This window comes from Peromyscus maniculatus, chromosome 3 (genome assembly GCF_049852395.1).
Source record: "Peromyscus maniculatus bairdii isolate BWxNUB_F1_BW_parent chromosome 3, HU_Pman_BW_mat_3.1, whole genome shotgun sequence".
Classification (NCBI taxonomy): domain Eukaryota; kingdom Metazoa; phylum Chordata; class Mammalia; order Rodentia; family Cricetidae; genus Peromyscus; species Peromyscus maniculatus.
This window is the reverse complement of record NC_134854.1, coordinates 156,627,332-156,650,951: the sequence shown is the minus strand read 5'-3', so window position 1 is coordinate 156,650,951 and position 23,620 is coordinate 156,627,332. Positions and strand designations below refer to the sequence as shown.

General features: G+C 44.6%; 1 protein-coding gene across 1 annotated transcript in view; it reads left to right on the top strand.

Moving 5' to 3' along the window:
- The window catches only part of Grin2b (glutamate ionotropic receptor NMDA type subunit 2B), a 668,532-nt gene that overhangs the window by 131,092 nt on the left and 513,820 nt on the right, over nucleotides 1-23,620 (top strand). The window contains exons 4-9 of the mRNA XM_076568099.1: nucleotides 5,986-6,233; nucleotides 13,599-13,781; nucleotides 14,923-16,674; nucleotides 18,242-18,363; nucleotides 18,895-18,976; nucleotides 19,457-19,657. The gene's annotated coding sequence lies outside the window, so the exon portion shown is untranslated. The remainder of the gene's footprint in view (nucleotides 1-5,985; nucleotides 6,234-13,598; nucleotides 13,782-14,922; nucleotides 16,675-18,241; nucleotides 18,364-18,894; nucleotides 18,977-19,456; nucleotides 19,658-23,620) is intronic.

Genomic DNA, 23,620 nt, shown 5'->3' with positions numbered 1-23,620 from the left:
CAGGTGGACAGCAGATACTTGCTGTAGTCGCTGGAAGAAAATACGCCCTTCCATGTCATTTGTGTTTACCACCTCCCCAAATCCAACGTAGTCCTTGACCTAGGTCAGAGAGCTTCCCCCTGCCAGGGCTCTTTTTCTTTACCACTTGCCCATGTTATCTGCTGCCTGAATCTTGGTCCTGGTCCGATCATGATCCCCCCCCCCCCCCCCCCCCCCCCCCCCCCCCCCCCCGCTTAAATTCTTTCATTGGTGCCGTTCCCCTTTGCTCTGCCGTAGTCTTCTTTCTCATTCTCCCTGGACTCGTTGAGGCAGGAGTCACTCTTGCCTTAATCTCCCGCCTGCCTTGTCCTCCACTTTTCCTGGCATTTTTCTTAAGTTTGTGAATGTTTGAGAATTTCTAATTCTCAAAACCCATAGGGCCTTTTGCTTATTATTTGTTTTTGGAGACAAGATCACATGTAGTTCAGGCTGGCTTTAAACTCACTGTGTAGCTGAAGATGACTGAACTCCTGTTCTTCCTGCCTCTTCCTTCCAAGTTCTAAGGAACAGGTGCATACCGCCATGCTTGTCTAAGCCCCTAGGGGACTTCTCAAAGCCCCCACACCCTATAATATCTCTGTATCATTTTATACTAGTGACATCTATATATGTATAATGGAGCTAATGGATATGAACTTTCTGAAGAGTGTTTTTTCTGCCCCCACCTTTTTTTTTTAAGGTTTCCATATGTAGCCTAGGATGTCCTTGAACTCACAATCTTCCTGCCTCAGGCTCCCAAGTGCTAGGATTACAGGTGTGTGCTGCATGCCCCTGCTCTTGTCCTCACAGTGTTTTCTTCATCAGAGGGGCTTATCCACTATCTCCAGCTTTGACTTTTTTCCATGTCTTAAGACCTAGCTCTGTAAAGCCTTTCTCAATATCCTGTCTCTCCTATCTGGCTTTCCGTTTCTCATGGTTATTAAAAAGAGCATTAGGCAGGGCTGGAGAGGCGGCTCAGTGGTTAAGAGCACTTGTTGCTATTGCAGAGGAGCCAAGTTTGGTTCCCAGCACCCACGTGGTGGTTCACAACTATTGGCAACTCCAGTTCCAGGGGGTCCAGCTCTTCTGGCCTCCAAAGGCACAGGCGTGCACATAGCATACATACACACATACGGCAAAATACCCAAATATGTAAAATAAAAATAAATCTTAAACAATAGCAACAACAAAACAACTTAGGCATGTAAGAGTTCTTTGGAGTCTGAACCCTTTGTTACTGTGAATGTGGACAGAATGACAGATTGAGTCTCAGTTTTACAAATCTTAATTTAAGCAATGTAATACATTTTATATAAGCATATGGTAACAAATAAAATATTTATTTCTAGACTTAGCCAGGCATGGTGACATATATTTGTAATCTCTGTACTTGGGATGCAGAGGCAGGAGGATCAAGGAGTTCAGTGGAAGCCTAGGCTGTATAGTGAGTTTGAGGCCAGAAATGAGCTACATGAATATACTGATTTCAGGTCATTTGGGTCTATATCCAGCACTGAAATTGTGGGATTATATGGTAGATCTGCAAATTACCGTGATTCCTTTCTCACTCAAGTAGTCTGAGTTGCATCACCGAGAGCTTGATTCCTCTGAGATGCTGTAGCTTGCTTGAACCTTGTGGGGATTGTTGCTTTTGGCTCGGACCTTTGTCCTCTATGGTTGTACTGTAGAACACGCCAAACCTAGTATCTTGACACAGCAAACACCTCACAAACCCTGACATCTAGAAGTTTAAGACATGGCTGCATGGCGTGGTTGTGGCTTAGGCTCTCTTATGATGGTACATGACCTTGCTGCGTCTTGACAGCCCACTTCTAAGTTCATTCACTGGATGCTGCCTGGACTTCAGCCATTCGGTCCCTCTTCGTAGGATTATTCATGCATGACTTTCTTTCAGTAGAGTATGAAGAGTAAATGAACCCAACCCCAAAGGCACAGCCTTTATAACTCTCACAAAACACGAGGACTCACTGTTGTCCTACTCCAGAACGCTACAGGAAGAAAGGGTATGAACACCAGGATGCCAGGGCACTGCGGATCATCCTGGAGGCTGGCTGCCAGCCGAGGCATCCAACCCAAGTGTGTTTAGTGTGTTAATCCCTCCTGTTTCTTCAAGGCTATGCCAAATCAGCTCAGTTTCCATATACTTCGGACTGTTTTCTGAATCTGCCCCATGCATGCACTACCGAGTGAGCCACCAGGAGCCCGGGGGGAGTTTGATCCTACAGTTCAGTTTTTACTGAACTTTAGAACATTGTTTGGGATCATGTGCCTCTCAAGACCGAGCCCTGAGTTCCCTTACAGCTATACAGGTTATTTTTTCTTAACTGCTCTCCCTGTTCAAATTCTTCAGTCCTCTGCCCTTTCTGGTCCTTTGATGGAAACCAGGAGATTTGTCCTGCTGAGCTGGCCACAAACATCCTGCAGTTGAGTTGGCTTCCACACCTAAGTGACACACAAGGTGTCCCCTACACGAAGAGTCAGCTCATAGCTCCTCTTGTCCAGGAAAAGGGTCACCTAAGAGCTTTGGGTGTCTATTTACCATCACTATGGTGGTGGTCTGGCTACTCCTAGGCTGCGCTGGAGCTCTGGCATGTGGCTTGCTGTGACTCTTGATTAAGAAAGAAAGGAGGGGAGGGAGAGGAGGAAAAAGGACATTCCTTACTTTATTATCTCGATCGTATACAGGACCCTATTCTCATCCCTCGGGTCAGAGAGGGAGGACTTGTCTTAGGCTCTTGTGTCTGAGTTCACAACTTTTAGGTTTGGATTGATTTTCAGCACAGGCCCCGGGACAAGAAAAGAAATCGAACAAGGTCTCAAGAAACGTGTCAGCTGGTTCGTGATCTTCTTTTGTTGCTAGGACCTTCAGTTTTTAGTAACTTAGAGCATTTCACTGTGATTTTGGTTATATTCAGTATCAGGTTGCCAGATAAAATACAAGTCACCCTGCATCATTTTTTCTATCTTAAATATTGCACAAGACACACACTAAAAACATTCATTGTTGAAGGAGAGAGGAAATAGCTACTAACACATGCTGTGTTTGAAAATTTCTTAATGATACCTGATACTTTGTATGCCAATTCAAAAAAATGCAATTTATTAAAAAATGCTTTATCTGAAAAAGAAATTTTGCTAGACATGTTGCACTTTTGGTGTATAAACCTGCCAACGCCATCAGTAGGAAAGGATAGAACATGCTTACTCCCTTCTACCTAGAAGAGAAACTTCACCTCATTATCTCCACAGCTGCCTACTACTTCCTTTTCTGGAAGAACGGAATGTGTTTAGCCACTCCACTGTTGATAGATAATGTGAACAGTTTTCGGTTCTTTTCCCCCTTTGAATAATGCCACGGTGACATTCATTTACATCTTTGCACACTTCTGAGCTCAGTTGCTTTATGCCAAATGAGGCAGTGCAGCTGCCTATCTCGAAGGGCTGTTGTGAGAACCAAATGACGGGATGAGTGTGAACACTCTGAGGAAGCTGTGAAGTGACGGAAAGGATTTCTCAGCACTTGTCTTCCGGGGGCATTGGACTTAGACGCACACAAGCGTCTTCCTTCACTGCTATGGTTTGAGGAGGAAATGTCCCCATGGGCTCTTGTGTTGTGTTGAACACTTGGCTCCTGGCTGGTGGTGATATTTTTGGAGGTAGAACCTAGTTGGAGGAAATAGATCATGTGGGGGAAGCGTGCCCTTGAAGGTTATACCTGGACTCCAGTCCTCTCCTATTCCTGTTTATTGTCTACCACGAAGTGAACAGCCTGTCACTACACACTCCCACTGCCAACATGGTCAGCCTGACATGGGCCCAAATCAGTGGACCCAAGGACTGTGGACAGAGACCTCTGCAACATGAGCTAAAGTAAACAGATCTGCATGGGTTATTTATGTCAGACGTTCTGTTCTCAATGATGCAAAACCTATCGGATTGAAAAAACAACAAACCCTTGAAGGGTAGAGTTCGTGCTATTTGGCCTTGTAATCTGTCCTATCAAGGTCTGGCACAGTACTTTAAAAATTTGATTCTAATTAATTAAAAGCTGAATAACAGAATTAAATGTGCTTTTAAAAATATTTATTTTTTAAACTGATGTTGTATAAAATACAATATATATCGATATATATATATTTTAAAACTAATGGTGTTTGCACGTATGTGTGTGCTGGGGTGGGTACCTGTAGAGGTCAGAGACATTGGATCCCCTGGAGCTGGAGTGACAGGTAGTTGTGAGCTGTCTGGGCACTGGGAATTGAACTTGGGTCTCTTGAAAGAACAACAAAATGCTCTTAACCACTGAATGGTCTCTCCAGCCCCATGTCTACCTCTTCAATTGTTTTTACCTTCTTCTGTTTCTTTCTCCCTCAGGCTAATTTTTTTTTTTTATGAGATCCTGTTCTCAAATCACCTATTTAAAAAGTAATTTCCTAAAGTTATTGGTCTTTGGGATTTTCTATCTTCTTTTTGGTGGGGGAGAAGGAGAGGGTTAACAGGTGTCACTCCATAGTACAGCCTTGTAATGATATTCTCATGCCTCAGCATCCTGAATATTAATATTAATGGTACCCCATGCCCAGCCTGGTTTTCAGGTTTTTTTTTTTTTTTTTTTTTTAAGACAGAGTTTCTTTGTAAAACAGTCCTGGCTATCCTGGAATTCACTCTGTAGACCAGGCTGGCCTCAAACTCACAGAAATCTGCCTGCCTCTGCTTCCCAAGTGCTAGAATTCAAGGCATATGCCACCACCGCCCGGCTTGGTTTTCAAGTTTTACATGCATGTTTATTAAGTTTTCAGGTGATTCAGTCAGGCCTAGGAGCCCCAGATCCTAAACACCATCTCAATATTGCAGGTGTTGACCGGTGCCATACTGAGTCACACACTGGAAGACATTTTGCTTCAATGTGGTCAAAATCTTAGTGGTTGAACTAATCTGAAACCAAAATTAGCTCAAAGCATGAAGATGAGTACTCACAGGTGAATGATCTACAAGTGTCTCTCATTTCTCAGAATGACTTAAATTATACCTCTGTGGTGATCCAGTCAACTCGACTGGATCTAGGATCACTTAGGTTCACCTAGGGTCATCTAGGATCACACATCCAGGCATGTCTATGTGGGTGTTTCTGGAGAAGTTTCACACAAGAGGGAAAACACACTTTGAATCTGAATGGCATCATCCTATGGGCTGGAATCCTAGAGTAGAATGAAAAGGAAAAGGGGGAAAAAAGCAAGCTGAGCATTAGCACTCACCTCTGTCTCCCCAAGGACACATGATGTGATTAAGCACCTCATGCTCGCACTACTGCGTTCTCCTTAGGATGGACTGGCCCTTCAAACAGCCAAATAAATCCTTCCTCCCTCAAGTAGCCTTTGTCAGGGGTGTGGTAAGAGCAACGAGAAGAGTGACTGAAAGCAGGAAATTAATACTGAGGAGTGTTCACAGGCCTTTACAACCAGTTTGTGGGAAAATTCGTGAGAGTATAGAGCTACAGGCCTCAGAGCCATGGCATACTGTAAGCAGAATTTGGCGGGCTATTCTGGTGAGCTCAGAAGAACAGAATACTGAGAGGGATGTGGAAAGTAGAGGTTCAGCTTATGAGGTTTCTGAGAGGAACAAGGTCTCTGCTGAAACCTGGGTCAGAAGTTATTAAGATTGTTTTCTGTCAAGGAATCTGGCTGTAATTTGTCCGTATTATAGAAATCTGAGTCAGGCTGAACCCAATAGTGTACTAATTTGTTTGGTGGTAGAGATAGTGTAACATTTTGGCTGTGGTATGGTTTTTCTTTACTGCGTTTATAATGAGAATTCAAATTAGAAAGAGATGAAAAATGTGGAGTTTATTAATGAACATGGCATGAGGTTAGTTGCAGACCATGGGGTGCAGACAGCATCTGTAGTCATTAACTCTTTTAGGTGAGACCATGTGCTTTGCATCTGCAGAATGGGCGGTGAGACCCTCCCCAGCCAAGGCTCCAGCATCTAGAAATACAGATTCAGCTGAAAGCAGAGAGACTAAATCAAGATTGCTGCTGAAGGGGATCACTGCTCGAAGACAACTGTCCAGGGAAGTATTTTCCTGTGTCAGCTAAGGAGCGAGGACACTACAGCAGTGGCTGAGCATGCAACGGGTGGCAAGGTAGCGTTTCCCGCAAGGAGGCTCTGAGAGGTCCTTATCTGAAGCTGTTAAGGTGAGGCCCAGGTTTTAATGGAGATTCTGGATTACAGGACAGCACTAAGGATGGGTTTGGCCTGAAAAGGAGGTTAAATATGTGGTGGGCTGCAAGGCTGGAGGGCTGGGGCTCCCCTAGACTGTTGGGGATCAGATGATGATACTAAGAGGGGATTCCAGACACAAGGCTGCAGGATTTGTAGTTTTCCCTATTGGGCTTCATCTTTGTCTGAGCCTGATTTTTCCTTACTATACTTGACTCTTGCTACTGGAATGGGGATATTTATTCTGTGACATTGTATATGACAAATATTACTTAAGTTTTAATTTTACATGAGTCTCACTTAAGAGATTACCATGAGTTTAAAAAACAAAACAAAACAAAACAACAACAACTTTTGAAGAGTGTTAGAACTGTTAAGACTTAGGGGACTCTTGAAGATGAGCTAAGTGCCATTTTCTTTGAGCTAGCCAAAAACCTCTTAGGGAACCAGAAGTGGGCTATTATGGACTAAAATGGGTGTCAAGTTGACAAGAGTAGACTTATAATAGTTAATCATCACTGTCAATTGACTGAATTTAAGATTGCCTGGGAGACACATGTGTAGGTGTGTCTATGGAGGTGTTTCCAGAGGGATTTAACTGAAGCAGAAAGACCACTCTACATGTGCACAGCATGAGCTACTGTGATAGATAAGTAAAAAAAGGGCAATAAGGAAAAAACAAGCTAAGTACTTAAACTGACCTTTCTCTACTTCCTGGCTGTAGATACGGTGTGACCAGCAGCCTCACGCTCTCACCACCATGCCTTACATCATTCCTCTAAGTTGCTTTTGTTAGATGCTTTGTGTCCATGATGAGAGGAGTAGCTAATACAGTCATCAGTGACCTTGCTTACTCTAGACTTCGCTTCTTGATTGAGAAAGGCAGAGTTACTTAATGAATGAAAAATGAGGCCATGACTACTCCTAGATATGGTGGAGGTGGAGGTTTATGTAGGTATGAGGGAGAAAAAGCCTCTGGAAGGGTCCAAACTGAACTGGGCCACAAGAGGTGACAGACAGGTGGGGGTGAGGGTGGGCAGTGAGAGAGGAAGAGAAGAGAGGAGATAGAGGAGGCCACAAGAGGAACCAGGAGCCAAGAGCACCAAGAGAATCAAGAGGACATGTGTCCAAAATGGGTGGGTTTTATAGGAAAGGAGAAGCTGGAGGAAGGGAAGTGAATCTCAGGGGCTGAAAAGGTTTAGGGTAGGCGTGAGGGTATGCCAGCTCCAATGACTCTGTACCTGGTACTTGTGAGTAGGGACTGAGGATGACTGGTGGCCAGAGTCCATACCTCGGTTAGTCATTTGTCCCGAGTTTCTTTGAGACCTAACACTCACATACTTTCTGTTTTTTAGTTAATTTTTAAAAATAATATATTTTGATCATGTTGTTCCCTTTCCCAACTCCTCTCAGGTACTCACTCCCTCCTTCCCCACCTAACTTTCTTTCAACACCCCCCCCCCCCCCAAATCCAAAACAAGCCATCCAAAGACCAATAAGATCAAAACACAACAAAAGGCAAAACAAAACAAAACAAATCATTTGTGTTGGCCAACTGCTGCAGGGTATGGAGCCTGCCCTGGAGTGTGGTTGAAGGACACTCTATTGGAGAAAACTGATTTTCCATTTGCTAGCTGGTACCAGTTGCAAATAGATAAGTCTTTTGGCTAGGGGTGGGATCCCATATCCACTTTCCCCTCTCAGTTCTGAGACCCTGTCAGGCTTGAATCAGTGCAGGTCTTGTGTGTACTGTTACACTCTCTGTGAGTTCAAATATGCATCAGTCCTGTTGTGTCTGGAAGACACTTTCTCCTTGAAGTCAACCATTACTTCTCGATCTTTCAATCTCTCTGCCACCTCTTCTGCATAGATCTCTGAGCTTTGAGGGGGGGGAGGTTTGGTAAAGATATTCCATTTAAGACCGAGTGCTCCGAAGTCTTTCCCTATCTGCACATCTTGAAGTTATGGGTCTCTGTGTTAGTTGTCAACTACTCAAGAAGGAGCTTCTCTGATATGGGTTGAGAGAAGCACTGATCCATGGGTGTAGCAGTATGTTCCATTTGCCAAGGAGTCATTCAGTGGCTCTGTTCCTTTAGCAGAACAGTAGTAGCAGGTTGTCCCCTAGGCTCATGGCTTATCTAGTCTTAGGTTCTTGGCCACTTTAGCAGTACTGGATATGGGTGTCGTCTCATGGAGTGGGTCTTAAATAAAAAACAGTGGTTGGTTATTCCCGAAACGTTTATGCCACTATCTCACTAGTATATCCCACAGGAAGGTCACTGTTGCAGGTTGCGGGGATTCTGGCTGGGTGATACTGATGATTGCCTTTCTCCTAGTGTCATGCAGAGTATCTTCCCGCACCATGAATCATAGTCAGTGGGGGCGAAGCTTCTTGATGGGCAACAGCTTGTAAGTCTTACATTTAACACCCACCCCCCATGAAGTATGTGGGGATCTCTTTATGAAGCTCCCAAAAGAAAGATTGTTTTTTTTCTTCTCAGAAGTTCTAGCAAATCTGCCATTGACTCTGATCTAATGAAATCACCAAGGCCAGGAAAACAGAATATTGGCTTGAATCAGGAAGACTGTCTCCCCCCCCCCCCCCCCCGCGGTGTGGAAATAGGGGATAGAAGATGTTTTGGGAGTCAAACCATGCCAAATGTCCTCTCCAAGAACCCTCTGTGTTTTAGTCAAGCATCCTCTAAAAACACTGCATTTACTTTTCTCATCTCTGTTTCTTTATTTTCTTGTGTCAATACCAAATCGACATGCCAGAAGCCCATTTAATGGCAGATTCTATTTAATGGAAATGTTTTTCTAAGGTTTAAGTAATTTCCTTTCAGACACATGTAAATTATAATTAATCATTTGAAAAAGAGGCGAAGCTCCCTAACTACCTCCATTGAAAAATCTCCTGTCGTCACACACCTTTGCATTTAATACGAAGTGAAAATACCAAGTTCTTTATCCAAAAGCAGATTTAACATATGGTTGCAGGTGGGTTCTCACTTTTAAATTGAATTTAATTATAATGATTTGCCTGGGCAACAATTATCCCGACTGAATGGAAAGAGGATAGTACTTTCCATTAAATCGCAGAATCAATTGAGCAACTAAAAGCAGCAGTCTTGGGGGTGCACACCCAGGCAAACATCTTAGACTTAAGAATGCTCAAAAGCCAAAACGATAAAGGCAAATATGTTCTTTCACTCCTTGGATTCTTTACAAGCATCTTTAAACATATTTTAAACAGATAGACAATCAAGAATAACAGTAGGCATTCTCCCCCTATACTAGGGATCGAACCCAAGGTCTCAGCATATTCTAGGTGAGCGTTCTTCCACTGGGCTCCAGCTCCAGTCCCAGCAGCAGGGAGCTGGGGACCAGAAACGGAGTAACTCCCAGTCTCATTATCTGAGACAGTTCCTAGGGCTCCAGCCAAAGGACAGTGAACTATGATAGGAATTTTTCCTTTTGATTTTTAGCTATATCTTTATTTATCTTGTGTGCATATGAATGTGTGTGTGTACATATGTATGTGTGCTTGAGTGTGTGCATACATAAGTACTGCGCGCTAACCGATTGCGCCACTGGAGCATCCGAGTGTGTGCATACATATACACATGTGTGCATGTGGAAGTCAGATAATACTTTATGGGGGTTGTGTTTCTCTTTCTACCATGTGGGTCTCAGGGATCAAATCCAGGTAATTAGGTTTTGTGGCAGGTGCCTTTACTTGCTGAGCCATCGTGTCAACCCTATGAAATTCGACAGGAAATTTGATGTAAATTAGAAGCATGGGAGTTTGAAGGCTAATTTCTGATCTTTTCCTTCTTAGTCTCTCTCTTCTGTTGTCTCTCAGATTTAGGAGATCTCCTAAGGCAACAGCCCTGCTCCCTCTGTTTATGAACAGAGACTATCATTGGATCTGACAAAGAGCAGGCAAGTATGAGGAAGCCCGCCATCCTTAGAGTATGCTCATTGAACCATACTAGATAGGAGCCCTGTTTTCAGTGGGATGTAGGCTAAATAGCTCCCAGGTTATTGTTGTCTGGTTACTGACAGTCCTGAAGTTTGGCCAGCTCCCCTCCCCCCTTAATCTCCTTGCATAATATCCAGTGATCCAACCATCTGGTCCCTCTGCTCCATTCTCCTCTGTCCCTTACCCCACACTCTCATCGCCAGAGGTCTCCCACTGTGGGGTGTCATCTCTATCTACTCAAGCTCCCGATTCTTTCTCTCCCAACTTCTATTCCTCTAAACCCCCCCCCCCCCCCCCCCCCCCGCCGCCGCTGCCGCCGGCATCATAATTGTTCTAGAACCTTGGCAAACGGAACAAACACCGAAAAATGTTAATGATTGCAATGGAAACAGCTGTTTCCTCTGAGCTGGCAGTGAATAGTACTTGTGAAAGAAGAAACTGGAAAGGAAGAGTTTAAATAGCAAATCTTCCACCTTCCTTGGCACCGTCCCAAAGCATCACCTTCTTTTATCTCTTCTGTTTATCAAAACTATATCTAAGGGCCAGGCATCACAGCATACACTTACAATTACAGTCAGGAAGATTGTGAGTTCAAGGCCAGCCTGGAGAATATAGCATTACTCTATCTCAAAAAAAAAAAAAAAAAGGAAAACAAAATAAAAGATAAATAGAGAAGAGATTTCCAAATAGTTATATCCTAAAACTCTCTCTCAAGTGGAAAATGTCTGATATCAGCCTTGGTTTACACTTCTAATGTGTAGGTTTTTAAGGGTAGTTAGAGTGAAAATGTATATGAATCCAAACATCAAGTTGCTTGGAACATTTCTAGCATTTTGTTCTTTGTCGCTATTGGACAGGGCCATCCTTGGAGCAGAACAAGTGCTGCTATCACAGGACCAGCTGTGCCTAAGATCATCATAGCCTGGTTTGTTGACAGCTGCCATTCTTTCTAGAAAGGGGCTGGGGAGCATCTAGTCCCCCCTCCAAGCCATTTTATGCAATTCTGCCATAATTGCATGTGGTCTGGGGGAAAGGCTAGATTATATAAGCTGGGGAGGTTAATTGGTGGGGGTCCCATCTATGCAGTTATGGGGAAGCCATCATTCATGACAGGTTGGATGCAGACATTTCAGTGCATCTGCTTTTTGGGGTCATCCATGGTCCTGTCAGCACCCCTCACCCATGCTCTGTAATTAAGCTCAATACACCCATTGGTTTCCCAGGATGAACTTCAATTTGTTGTGGGGACCTTAGTGAGGTGGGCATTTTTTAGTCCCCTCAAGGGAAGAAATTTTAGCAATAACCAGGCAATTAATGAAATAGTCTGTAGTCACCCTCTCTATTTCTTTCTGATCCTTTTCTATTAATTTTTTGCAAATTATATTAACCAAGGTCCCACTAGGAACAGGCAATATGTTTAAAATAGGAAAACTGGAGGAGAGTTTAATAAAGAGATTGTTTACAAAGATGTGGGAAGTATGTCAGTGATCCATGAATGTGTCAGCTGTCCAGGAGCAGGGCAGGGCTGGGAAGGAACGGTGATGCAGACCGTGGTGTGGAAAGGGTGTCTTCAGCAGGTACCGGGACCATCCATCGAGGGATACAGCTTCCTCTTTACTCTCCTGTCCCTCCTCACCTCCCGCTGGTTCTCCCTGTTGGCTAGCCAACGGAAGCCGGAGGTCAGGAGAGCTCCTGGATACAGTTAATGTAAGTTAGTCTCATCAGGGAACAGTAAGATTGGAGAAGCATGAGAAGGGACCCGGAAGGAACCATAGATGAGATGTGACATGTAGGCACACTCTTCCTGAGAAGTAGGACAACTGGAAATACCGAGAACTGGAATTAAACATTTCTGTAAAATTATCAGGACACCTTCTTAGGAGCAAGGATTCAGTCTATAGGAATAGCAGATTTTTGGTCTCCGTCTTTGGCTTGAATGTCAACAGGAGGCGTTTATATACCAGTGGATACCCAAATCTCTAAAATATGTGCTACTATTATTAGGTCCATCTAAAAATACTGTGTTGTGAAGGGGAAAGCTTAACTATATTCATGCTTACATATTTTATGTGTCAGTGCTGAGTAATTTTAGTAAAGGATCACAAGTAATTCTGATTTAATAAAGAGAGGCTAAGAGAACATCTATTGTTTTCAGGCTTCTGTCCCTTTTCTTGCAGAAATAGTTCCTTAACTTTCCATGTGCACCCTTCCCGTCTGTGGGCGGCATGTGATTCAACTTGACCCTAGTGTGCGTCTGTCCTCTGGGCCTCAGGAATGTGAGTGACGATGAGCCTGTGAAGAACATCAAGCCTGCCAACTATGGGCCTGGCCTGTGTGTTAGGATAGAAGCGTGGATGGTCATTTCTGCCTCAAGTGGACATTGGCCATGGAAATGACATGAAAGAGAGCAGAAGCTGGGTATCTCCATAGAGTGTTGGAAATACCTTACCACAGCAGCCAGCAGCCTGTCAGCAAGTGTGAGAAGTTTAGTAGAACTCAGATATCCAGTCCTTTAAAATGGCCACTTGGCTTTTACCTTGTTTTAGTCTGTATTTTCTATATATACTCAATATGCAAATATTTAGTAATAGTTTCAGGGGTTAACAGTGGGGCTCCAGGGACTGGAATGATGGCTCAGTGGTTAACAGCTTTGCTTTCAGAGGACCCAGGTTCAATTCCAGCACATACACAGTGGCTCACAAACATCTCTAACTCCAGTTCTGGGGAATCTGATGCCCTTTCCTGGTCTTGGGAGGCATCGGGCATGCACATGGTACACAAATGTACATTCAGGTAAAATACTCGTACGCATTTAAAAACAAAAAACGAAACATGAGAAAGCTCCACACAGAGATAGTGTCATGGTATTGCATTGCCAACACGGACATTCAGAGTGTCACGTAACAGATTCGTTTGTTTCTTGCCTCACTGGGCCTGAAGGTCCCACCTTTAGTAGAGTTTATATAGTTGAAGGTGGTTTGTGTCCACACCTTTTAGTGACCATCTAGCTTGAAGGCGGAAGGAAGGATGGGCAGTTATATGGGGGGGGCATAGAAATTACCCTCCCAGCTACTTGGCTCCTTGTGTGGTAGGGAACTGGTGGCTAGAGCTGGACTTTGGTACCTGTGACTTAGTTCAGGTCTGGGAAATAATGAGAGCAGCTGTGTGATTCTCGGGGCCAGACTCAGCATAGGAGGGACGGGAGGGGAGGAGTTCCAAGCATGGCCACTGCGCTTCTTCCTGGCTTACCCTGGGCAGCTCTGTTCTTATCAGTTTTCTGGGCTCTGCCCTCAGAGGACATAGTTTTTATTTTATTTTTTTATTAAGAAATTTTTTTCATTCATTTTACACACCATAGCCAGTCACCAGGCAGAGCTGCAGGAGTCCAGTCGGAGAGAGAGAAGAGGGATTCCATGAGCAAGTACATCAGGATCATGATGGGGAAACCTGCAGAGACGACCAAACCAAACTAGAGGGAACTCATGAAAGTTGGATCAATGGCTGTGGAGCCTGCATGGGACTGGACTAGGCCCTTTGCATGGTGAGACAGTTGTGCAGCTTGATCTGCTTGGGGGGCCCCATGGCAGTAGGATCAGAATCCATCCCTGGTGCATAAGTGGGCTATGTGGAGCCCACTACCTGTGATGGGACACCTCGTGCAGCCTTGAGGCAGGGGGAAGGGCTTGGACTTGCCTCTACTGAATGTACCTTCCCATGGGAGGCCTTGCCTTCTTGTGGGAGAGAGTGGGGGAAGGGTTGGGAGGGAAGAGCAGAAGAGGCCAAGTTCTGGGGCTGAGGATAGAGCTTGATGGTAGAAACTTCCTTTGCATTTGTGAGGTCCTGAGTTCAATCCCCAGCACTGGGGAAAATGCACACCTTATAAGACATGATTCTCCTTTTTTCCAGCAAAGAACAAGGAGCAGAAGGATATGTTAGCTTGTTTCTGTACCTATAATGACATGGGATTTAACTGTAAATTCAAAGATGCATTCCAGTCCATGTGCTAGCTTTCTAGGCTGCAAGACTTCTGTAAGATGGATACAATAAGACTACCTACATCACAAAGTTGTCTAATTAAAGAGATAATTTCAGCACAGTACTTGGAATACCACAAGTCTTCGTAAATGTTAGCTTGAGAGGGAGAATGGGATACACACAATAGAACTGATTGATTGATTGATTGATTGATTGATTATGGGAGTCTTACTCTTTGGTTCAACTTGTCTGAAACTATGTAACACAGGCTGGCCTTGAACTCATGACACTCCTCTTGCCTCAGCCTTTCAAGCCTGGGATTATAAAAGCAAGCTACCATGCCTACCCTAGGAGATTTTCCACAAGTAAATCGCCTCCCTCCGATCAGCTTTCCTCAGATCACCTTTGCACACGGGCCTTACAGTAGCTACTTACACTTGCGTTCCTTGTCAGCCAGCTGAAAAATGACTGTAGATCACAGCGCATTTCAAATAACCCGAGAACGGTGCGGCGGGCTTGGGGTCTGAAATGAACTCTGTGTGTATATTGTTCATGCTAGTTGCTCTTCAAGCACAATCATAATCAGGAAGCTAGCACTAAAAATAGCATCGATCCTCATTTCTCTCTCTGAGTTATCGGCTGCAACTGTTGTTTCCTGGGCATGTTTATTTACTCAGTCCACAGCAGCAATTCTTTTTTCTCGCCAGCCTGACAGCCACAGGTCAGACAGACTTCACAGTGACACTCAGCATGGGACAAAAATCTCCATTGATGGAGACGCCGCTTTTTCTTCTGAAGAATCTTGGTGGAAGTGTAGGTTCATGCGAGAGCTCAGTGAACAATTTTCATGTGGAAAACTCAGAGGACCAACTCAGGGACTTCACCACATCAACCCCAAAGTTTTCTGCCTCAGAGGAGGAGGAATTAGTATTTAAGTTTAGCCATCTCCGACAACCCATGCTTCACGTGCAGGTGTGAATTGGGGGCCAGGGAAGAGGCTCCCGGATGGATGGCTCCCGGCAAGCCTTGTCCCCTCCCCAGTGTGCCTCACTCACAGTGTGGCTGGGAAGACGGGAGGTGGCTTGGGATTCTCTATTTGCTGTTTTTCTGATTATTGGATGCTAAGATACTCATCAGTCAGAGACCAAACAGTCACAACTCCAGGATGTCTACTTCTAGAATGTCTCTGGCTTGTCTGTCAAAAAATTGAAGGTGTGAAACATGGTACTTTTTCTTTTTTAAGCAGGTGATAAGAAATGGAAGGGTGAATTCCTTTCTTTACCTCCATGGGGAGACTAAGTCTGTAAAGTTCTTGCTTCACTGGCAGGAGAGCTTGAGTGCAGGTCCCGGCACCCACAGAAAGACCAGGCACATCTCTAACTCCAGGGCTGATAGGGTAGATATGGGGCAGATCCCTGGAGCTCATTGGCTAGCCATCTGGCTAAATTAGACAGTTCCAGGTTCAGTGAGAGACCCTGCCTCAAAAATAAGTTGGAGAATGACTGAGGAAGAAATCTGACATCAACTTCAGGCCTCCACATGTGTACACACACACACACACACACACACACACACACACACACACACACACACTCACGTTTATACATATATACCTGCACATGAACACATATACACAACACACATGCATGCTTTTACATGTACATGTACACACCCACATGAAGACATATATACAACACACAAACACACACACACACACACAGCGGGAAAGCTAGGCTTGGTAGTGCATGCCTGTGATCCCTTAGCACTTGGGGGGCTGAGTCAGGAAGATTGCCATGGCATGAGTTTGAGGCCAGCTGCGCTCCAAGGCAAGACTCTGTCTCAAAACAAACAATAACAAAAGAACAAAACAATAAACCCTTCCAGAAAGGGTTGGAATGCAATAATTTGGGGGTCTCAATGGGATTGTTTAATGAGAGACAATGGTAGTTGGTTCTGGAATTATTCAGTTTGTCTCCCTCTTTAACACCTAACACCTCTCTTCTATTAAAAAAAAAAAAGCAAGGAAGTAATTAACCTCCCAGCCCTGGAAGCATGCACTAGGCAGTCTAAGGACATACCTCTGTAATCTCTGAGCCCTGTGGGTTAGCTGTAAAAATGGGAGATTTTCAGACAAAGCTGCCAGCAAAAAGGAGAAAACGTGAGCAGGATTGGAAGAATAGGGTAAAATCAAGTGTTCAAGCCTACCAATCAAACCAAACACGCCGGTGTCACGAGTCCCCGAGTCCTTGTGGAGGACCTAGGGTGGCCCCGTGGCTAGGGGAAATAGGAGAGGTCGGAGGTGGCAGACCTGGGTTGGAGAGTCACTGGCGGTGAGATCTCCAGCTGTTTTTTCCACATGTGCAGAATGGAGGACACTTGCAACTACCTGTGCCATCGCCTCGAGTTGACAGAGACGGAAGTAACGTGAAAATTCGTGCAGCCATTTTGAAGACCACAGGGTGGGCGTGTTACTAGCTCTTTCCCAAGGAACGTACACCCAACATCCCAAGCTCCTCTGGTTCCCTCCCTCCAGAACTGACTTGCAGCCATCTTGGACTCTATGGAGAGTCTATTGCCAAACCATATGACATTTTTGAGCAGAAGTGTGATAAAGACCAAAGGAGTCTTTTTGGTAGGTCAGTGATAAAATCCTACAAAGAATCTGCGGACAGGGCTGTGAGATGGCTTGCTCAGTAAAGGAGCCTGCCACTGAGTCTGATGAAGGAGTTCATGAAACTCACCTGGTGGAGGAGAAAAATGACTCCTACAATTGTCCTGACTTCCAAATGTATGTAAGCATCCATACATATAGACACATGTATGTGCTCACAAAATAAATTTAAAACGCAACTGTAATAAAGAGAAATCTATGGACAAAGACTAAGCTGGATATAGACATTCCAGTCAGAAAACTATTCCAGTGATCCCCTAAGGAAGTGATGACCTTGACCATGGTGGAGATGGAAGGGAAAAATTGACATTCCTTTTCATGATTTGGTGTATGGAATAAAAGAACACAAAATTTCCAAAATATTGTAGGCTTGTTTATGACAACTGTATGTCAAAGATTTCTTTTTATTGATTTTATTTGTGTGTGTGTGTGTGTGTGTGTGTGTGTGTGTGTGTGTGTACTTATGTGCACATAAGGGCAGGTGCCTGTGATAGCCAAAGGCATTGGATCCTGCTGGAGCTGGAGTTACAGGTAGTTGTGAGCTGTTCCAACATGGGTGCTGGGAACCAAGCTTGGGGTCCTCTGCTTGGAATAGTATGTGCTCTTAGCCAATGGGCCACCTTTCCAGCTCCAGGGGCTGTATGTGAATTCTCTTTGTCTTAGCATATTGCCTGGTGTGGGGGTTTAAATAGGAGCGGCTCCTATAGGCTCATATATTTGAAAGCTTGGTTATGAGGAAATGGCACTGCTTGACAGGGGTTAGGAGGCGTGGCCTTGTTGGAGGAAGTGTGTCACGGGTGGTGGGTTTTGGAGTTTCGGATGCTCAAGCCAGGCCCAGGCTTTCTCTTTTCCTGCCGCCTACAGATCCAGATGTAGAACTCTCAAGCTGCTTCTCCAGCACCGTGTCTGGCTGTGTACCGCCATGCTTCCTGCAGTGACAATATGGACTAACCTGTGAGACTCCAAGAAAGCCCGAATCAAAGGCTTTCTTTTATAAGAGTTGCCATGGTCATAGTGTCTCTTCACAGCAACCAAACACTGGCTAAAACACCTGGTATACAGAATATATCAGTAAATGTTTCTGAATGAATGTGTGAGTACGTGCAAGAGTGAAAGAAAGTGTTCTGTACGCCATGGGCACAGGTTCTTGGCAGAATGGCAGCTGCCACTGTATTCCATCTTTTCTTGGGATATTTAAATGTTGAAATTTATATGCTAGGAACAGAGTTTGAAGTATCTCTCTCTCTCTCTCTCTCTCTCTCTCTCTCTCTCTCTCTCTCTCTCTCTCTCTCTCTCTCTCTCTCTCTCTCTCTCTCTCTCTCTCTCTCTCTCTCTCTCTCTCTCTCTCTCTCCAGGGTCTCACTGTGTGTCACTGGCTGCCCTAGAATTACTCTGTAGACCAAGCAGGCCTTGAACCTGATGCAAAGCCATGGATAACTTTGAACTTCTGATCCATGCTCCTGTCTTTACCTCCCAGGTACCAGGATTACAGGCATGCACCACCACATTGTTCATGTGGTACTGAAAATAAAGCCCTTCCTCCCCTCCCTCCCTCCCTCCCTTCCTTTCTTCCTTCATTTTTGGTCTATTTCTTTGAGACAAAGTCTTTCTTTATAGCTCAGCCTCGCCTTTCAAACTTGTAATCCTCCTGCCTGAGCACTGGAGTTATACAGGTGTTTACCACCACAACTAGTTGGTCCTTCCTTCCTTCCTTCCTTCCTTCCTTCCTTCCTTCCTTCCTTCCTTCCTTCCTTCCTCCCTCCCTCCCTCCCTCCCTCCCTCCCTCCCTTCCTTCCTTCCTTCCTTCCTCTTCTCTCCTCTCCCTCTTTGTTATTTATTTATTTAAAGTGTGTGTGTGTGTGTGTGTGTGTGTGTGTGTGTGTGTGTCCCATGTACATGCAGTACCAGTGGTGACCAGAAGAGGGCATTAGATCCCCTGGAACTGGCGTTAGAGATGGGTGTGAACCACCACTGGATGCTGAGAACAGACTCTTGGGTCCTTCTGCAGGAGCAGTAAGGGCTCTCAGACACTGAGCTGTCTGTCCAGTTTCCAGATGCTTGTTCTAAGATGACGAAAACTAAACCCCTAAGTATGTTTTAGTAAATGTAAAGAAATCTCTTTTAAACGTTTAGGTTTGTAAAGTGGGATGAAGAGAGATTCTCCACTTTTACATTTGTATAATTTTGCCCCTTTTATTCATTCCACAAGAAAAACTGATCTTTCTCTTATTGCTAACTTGTGGAAAACCTAACATTTTGGTTTCTGAAAGTGGAGGGAGGGGGAAATTTTTCTCTAATTAGAACCAGGAATTTTGCTCTAACAGAAGTAAATAATTGGTACCCGTCAGTGGGAAAACCACTTACAAAGAGACACCAAGTTCTCTAAGATTGAAATCCACTCAAATGCCTTGTTCACCTGCCTTCACAGAACTGAAGAGATGCAGGCATTGCATCTCCACCTGCCAGGTGGACATGTCATTTCCCTCTTGATTCATTCATTCTTAGCAAAAATTGTTGTGACATGGTAAATTCCTGTAGTTCTAATTTGCTGGACATTTATTTCTTTTCAGTTACAAAACCGGATCTGTTCCCGGCCTCCTCAGAACACAGGGAAGCTTGCCATGCTGTGAGTGTTGATCTTTCACCGCAAACAAGATGCCCTCAGGAGCCTCCCAGCAGTACTCACCTTCCGCGTACAAGTGTAACAGAAAGTGACTTTGCTACCTGCTGTCGTCTTTTTTTCCTGCTGGGACCTGAATTGTGGAAATTATGTAAGATTCCAGCTCTTTGAAATCTTATATAAAATTAGGATATTACAGTCATTTGTAGAGGAATATAGTTCTTTTTTTCTGTCGTGGGAGATGAGGTTATATAATAGCCACACCTGCTCTGGTAGACAGCTGGGAGCAGACCCTGCACACAGCACCCAGTTTCTTGAGATATACATTACAGGCAACATCCTCTGGGCTGTCTCCTCTTCCTGCTGCCACAATCAAGCTGATCCTGACAGCGCAGTTGATGACCATGTGATAAGATCATGGAGTAGTAGGGAGAAGAGTTAAATCTTTATTGAGAGAATTCATTTATATCTGATATGTGCGCTGAGTTGGGCAGTAGACGAACAACAACAACAACAACAACAACAACAACAACAACAACAAGACACCAGCTTTTCTGACTTTCCAGGGAAACAGGATTACCTTTTAGGATTGTTACACCCCTTTATCCCTCACACAGTAGAAAAGAGATCTTTGGGACCAGCCTTGGGGTTCCAGCTCACTAAAAGAGGGGACAAGGCCTGCATTAATTTATATTATTAAATTAAATAGTAGCTTGTTATCACTAGCTGCTGAACTCAAGAACAGTACAAGGTAACTGATGTAGGAAAGGAGGTTTATTGGAGGATATTAGGCCATGCCATGACATCTAATGACGGGTTGCACTTGCTCTCCAGGGCCAGCAGGCCAGCACAGCTCTGGGCACATCAGCAGGGATAGTTTTCCTTCTGGGGCACTACAGTGAAATAGATTGTTTGAAAGATTTCAGCCTCCGGGTCGCTCAGCTGAGTGGTTTCTATTAATCACCAGGGACCCCAGTTGTCCGGCTACTCCTAGGTGAGCTTATTCTTGGCTCGTTAGCTACAGCCAGCAGTGAGAGCCAAGCAACGTGAGGAAGGGCTGTCAGAGCCACCCCTCTGGAGAACTTGCGTCAGTGTGTGAGGAAGTTGCAGAGTGAGGTCACGCTGTGGAGGACCTAAGCAACTCTTGGGATCTAACACTAAATGCCTCAAAAGTGAAGAAAAACTCACCATTCCCTAAAGCACTAATGATGGGGTCAGATCTTGGGAAATCTCAAGTTCCACAAAGTTGGGGACCATGACGTCACCCACTGCTAGTGTGTTCCAGCATAACAAATCACCTCAAAACAGAATGACTTAAAGCAGTGACACACGCTTGCTCAGCACTGTGGGTCAGCCTTTTGGGATGTGCCCAGAAGGACGATTCCACTGGCATCGTCTAGGGTCACTCATGTAGCTCAGTAACTGGTGGCTGAAACGAGACAATGGTCTAAGGGGGCTTTACTCACTCACCTGGCATTTGGTGTTGTCTATTGCTGGGCCACTGTCCCCTTCAGCTTCAACCATTGGAGCGAGCCTAGGCTTCCTCACAGGGGGTGAGTGCGTTTCAAGAGACAGTCTGAGACTGGGCATTCTACAGTCACATCTCTAACTTTACCTCTATCCTTACTAGTAACCTTAGTCCTCTCTCTCTCTCTCTCTCTCTCTCTCTCTCTCTCTCTCTCTCTCTCTCTCTCTCTCATACATATTCCTACCTCTAACGCCATTGCCACACTTCTTTCTACCTCCACCTGTCCCTGTCTCTCTTTCCTTGCCTCTATTATTTCTGCTCCCATCCATATACTTATCATTGTATCTATTCCTTTCTTTCTATCCCAGTTCTTAACTCTATCTCTGTCCCTATTCCTAATTCAGTCTATTTATCTGTCTACCACCTATCTCTTCATCTATCTCTATCTATAGGAGCAGCGGCAACATCATAAGCACATGTAGATGAGAGGGATTAGTATAGCTATCTTTGCAAATAATCTATCTTCCTGGGACCTGCTTGTATTTAACAGAAAAAAAAATCAAGCTTGCACTGTCTTATAAAGTAGATGGGTACGTATCACAAAGTCCTTATGAGAAGTTAAGAGACAAAAGAAACCTCTTGCACTTCCGTAGTTCAAAAGAGAGTTGTACATTAGGTACATGAGAAAGCAGTGTGGACGGAGACAGAGGGATTCAGTGGTGGGGGCAATGTCATGACTTACTTTCTCTATACATTTTTCCACACACTGAACCTCTAAGCCTTATGTTCCTTGTAAGTCATGTGAGAACATGTCAGTCATATGACTATCATGGTAGGGAGCTCTTGGACATATAATATGCAAATAAAAAGTCACTAAAAGTAACTCAGATCACAAAGCCTTGTTCTGCCCTCCTCTAAGGATGTAGTTTAAAATGGAATAATCTCAGACTTGTGTAGCTACAAAAGACATGTTTCTGCAAACATTTTTCCCATCTAAATGCTATTTGATGACTTGCCTGTGAATCTAGTTCATCTCTGGTTTTCTAAGGGTACAAAAATGTGTGAAATTAAAACAGCCAAGAGGGGAGTAATTAGATGTATCCATTTGGGAGGAAAAGAAAAGGCAAGCATGTGGAAATGAAAATGAACTTAAAAGCACAACACAGACCACGTCTCTTATGCTGCATAGAAATAATTAGGTGCGATTCCTTTGTACGGACACTTTTCAGAGTAAATTATTTGAAATGGTAGTGTGTGTGCGAGCCAAGCTAGGAATGAGAGCTGAATACATGGCTAAGTCTCAAGAACTGAAAGGAAACATTTCCCCAAATGCAACAGCTAATTTCATTAGGGAAGGAATCATGAGAAGTTAGAAAACAAAACAAAACAAAAACACTAGCTCTTGGCATTTCCAGAGGAAAGAAAGGTTACACTGGCAGAAAGTGTCAGGACCCAGGACAGCCCCATGACGTCATCTCAGTGAACAGATGAAAATGTGAGTGTGTGCCTCGAGCCTCATAACCTCTCGTGGGCCATTTGGCAGATACCCATGAGATATCCACCTCACCTGACTGTAGTCTACTTTGTCATGTCCTTGTGACACCATTCTACTCTCAAGAACATACCAGATGCCTTTTTTTCTTTTTCTTTTTTTTTTGCTTTTTCGAGACAGGGGTTCTCTGTGTAGCTTTGGAGCCTTTCCTGGATCTCACTCTGTAGACCAGGCTGGCCTTGAACTCACAGAGACTCTGCCTCCCGAGTGCTGGGATTAAAAGTGTGCGCCACCACCGCCCGGCTTGTGTTTTTTTCCCCCCCCAGATGTCAATTTTCATGTGTGTGAATATGTGGCAGGGACATTTGTTATATATTTATGTATGTATATTCATGGGTGAGTACCTATGTATGTGTGCACACATGCATGTGGAAAGGTCAAAGTAGTTTTCATGCATCTTCCTCTACCACTCTTGACCTTACTTTTGTGAGACGGAGTCTCTACTGAACCTGGAGCATCAGTCAGCAAGACTAGTTGACCAGGCCGTTGCAAGGATTCTCTGGTCTCCACCCTCTCAGCATGAGGACTACAGGCCTGTGCTACTGCACCTGTCTTCTTACATGAGTTCTGGGGTTCCGAACTCAGATCCTTCCATGTGCTTGGTAAGCATCGTACTGAAACTGAGGGAGGCTGCTGCTCCCGAGGGCTGCCGTCACCGTGGCAAGAGTTCTTGTGGAAACAGCAATGCTTCAGTCCACTGTGCTCAAGCGATGGGGGCTGTGGGTTAATGCAGCCTCTGGTTCCTGCAGATAAAGACTCTGCTATTTATGTATGTATTGCCTACAGTTGCTTTTATTCTGGAGGGTACAGGTGGCATGCCTACCAAATAGAGAATATGTAACCCCAGGCCCTCTGCAGAGAGTGCTTGCCGTCCTCTGCTCTGATGGGACACTTTGCCGTCCTCTGCTCTGATGGGACACTTTGCCGTCCTCTGCTCTGACGGGACACTTTGCCGTCCTCTGCTCTGATGGGACACTTTGCCGTCCTCTGCTCTGATGGGACACTTTGCCGTCCTCTGCTCTGATGGGACAGTTGGCCGTCCTCTGCTCTGATGGGACACTTTGCCGTCCTCTGCTCTGATGGGACACTTTGCG